The sequence below is a fragment of the Schistocerca nitens genome, chromosome 5 (genome assembly GCF_023898315.1).
Source record: "Schistocerca nitens isolate TAMUIC-IGC-003100 chromosome 5, iqSchNite1.1, whole genome shotgun sequence".
NCBI classification, from domain to species: domain Eukaryota; kingdom Metazoa; phylum Arthropoda; class Insecta; order Orthoptera; family Acrididae; genus Schistocerca; species Schistocerca nitens.
The window spans coordinates 655,934,705-655,937,582 of record NC_064618.1 but is presented as its reverse complement, the minus strand read 5'-3'; positions in this window follow the sequence as shown (position 1 = coordinate 655,937,582).

Sequence of the window (2,878 nt, the reverse complement as noted above, 5' to 3'; positions counted from 1 at the left end):
GTCCATCGCTAAGGTCACAATAGCCCCTAACTGTATTTTGAGATTTTAATTGCATATCGTAGTTTACGTAAGCATGTTAGGCCGTAATAGGTGAATCACAATTCAAGGCGACAATAACAAATATGTTTGTCATTTAGAAATGTGTATTCGTTGAGCAAAGTCAACTTGCACAACTGGCAGAGATAATGAACTATCGCACTTGTCACAGTAATCATCTGTGACAATGCTCTACATAAATTATCCAGTTAATAAGTACAGGGTAATTTAATTAAAGTTAAACTTTCAAAACGCTGTAGAAATAACACAATTGCAACAAAATATTATCGGAGAAGGGGGAAAACAAATTGATCAATAGATGGCGCTGTATGTGTAAGAATACGTAAATGAAAACACCTGTCATCCGCACGACCCACTGAATTTGGCATAAACACGCTGGATGCACGGCTTTTCCTACTTTCGCGTCTGCGACGTTCGCCATGACTGTCTCGATGCAGGATCGCGCTCTGCTTGTAAAGCTGTATTACAAGAATGATGACTGTGCACACGTTGCTCTGCAGAAATTCCGGACACTGAATGGTTTGAAAAAAGGCGTTGGTCTGATGACTGCCGTGGGTCTGGAGAAAATGATTCGGATATTCGAAAAGAAGGGTTCTTTTTGTGTGCAACCTGGTAGAGGGAGGAAACGAATTGATTAGACGTCAGTGGAAGCAGTTGCCCACAGCAACGCAGGAGGAGACGAGTGATGGTGTGCAAACGTGTAGAGCACGGAGAACTGCTCGAACATTGGACATATCGATGAGCACAGTGCGTAAAATCCTACGAAACATCCTACTTTGTTATCTACTCAAAATTACCAATTGTGGACAGACGAAGCCCACTTCCATCTGACAGGCTATGTCAATATACAGAATTGTCGAATATGGGCAACGGAAAATTCACAGGCAAATCAACCAGTACCACTTCATCCTGAAAAGGTCACTGTGTGGTGCGGGTTTACGGCATCATTTATCACAGGGCCATATTTTTTCGAAGAGACAGGTGCTTCCGGTCCTGTTATCTGTCACTGGTAAGCGCTATGAGTGTCTTTTGCGCAACCACGTCACTCCAGCTCTCCAATAGCGTGGGTATGTGGATGGGATCATTTTTATGTAAGATGGCCCACCTCCGCACATTGCAAATCCAGTTAAGCAGCTGCTGAAGCGCCATTTCGGAAATACTAGAATTATCAGCCACCATTTCCCTACAGCCTGGCCGTCCCGATCAACTGATCTTAAACCGTGTAACTTCTGGCTGTGGGGCTATCTGAAAGATGTGTTCAGTGTTCCGTCTGCAAACTTAGCTGCATTGAAGGCACGCATTGCGCAACACATTCTGAACGTGACCCCGGAAACACTTGGATCAGTTGTGGAACGTGCTGTTTCTCAATTTGAACTTGTTGCAGAAAACGGTGGAGAGCATATTGAACATGTTTTCCACCAGTCACACGGAAATTAATAATCCGAATTGATTTTGATTGATGCTTTTGATGCGGCTTTTGCCCTTGGCACAACTAAAAACCTATGTGATTGATGCTTTTTATGCGGTTTTTGGCCTCAGGACAATTAAAAACCGATTTTTCCCATCCGATGTGATATGACCTTGCTGTGGTGGATGGGCTTACGTAACTAACAGTATCACGCCTGTACACCCATGCACACTGAGTAGTACAGTTTGTTTAAAGTCTAATGTACACCTTAGGCGTTGTTGTATGATTCATTTGTCATTTGCGGTCGACCACTATTAAATTATAATGCTTACAGCGCCATCTATTGCTACATTTTGTAACTATTGACGTCAATCATAATAGTGGTGTTATTTCTACAGCAGTTTGAAAGTTTAACTTTAATTATAATTACCCTGTACTTAAAATAAACAAAATTATATTTGTAGTAAGATACGAGGGTTGTCCAGAAAGTAAGTTCCGGTCGGTCGCGAAATGGAAACCACTGGGAAAATCCGGTAAAGCTTTGCACAGGTGTGTTGGGCAGTGTCTCTAGTATGCCTGTGGGCAATGAAAACGCTCCTGCAGCGTTTCCGATGAGAAGTATTTGATCACCCACAAGAATCGCTGGTTATAAAGACAAAAATTTTCCACAGACAGCGAGCTGCAGACTAGCGCAGATAACTGGCCGAAAGCACAGGCGGCTGCTTTCTATGACGCTGATATTGGAAAGTTTATGCAGCACTACGACAACACTCGAAGTTGGAGCGCCGACTATGTAGAGAAGTAGGTGGAAGGTGTACCTAACTGCTGCAAATAAAACGTTTCTGGTTTTCACTGTGGTTTCCATTTCGCGACCGTTACTTCGTGGACAAACGTCGTAATATGAAATGCGAGTCTCTTATTCGTGATTAATAAGCTATATTCGTAAAGTATATGTATGAAGCTGGGCATCCATGATACCCTTTTGTCTGAGATTGCTAAAATCTCTTTCACATGAAAATTTTCCAAAAATAGTAAGTTTCAGGGCAAAATCGGTATGCAGTGTCGGAAGCCGGTAAAAAAAATCTATGACGATACCTCATTCATCCCTGTACGATTAGCATCTGTTGAGAAGAAGAGAAGTTGACTTGAGAAAAAATGTATTTGACCTTCTGTGGGATGAAATTGAACAGAAAAGGCACACGGGAACATACTGAATCTGTACTGCCAACACGGTAGTCGTAAACCTTAGCCACTACGCTAACTAGCTTGATCGAAAAAGAAATTACGAGTATTGAAGGCGCGCATACAACTTTCAACATCCGTTTTCTAGGAAGCTAGTGGTCATTGCACGAAAAGCCGCTAGTCAAGTACTCAGCACAGGACCCTCTACAATATACCTAAGGCTCTTCAAAA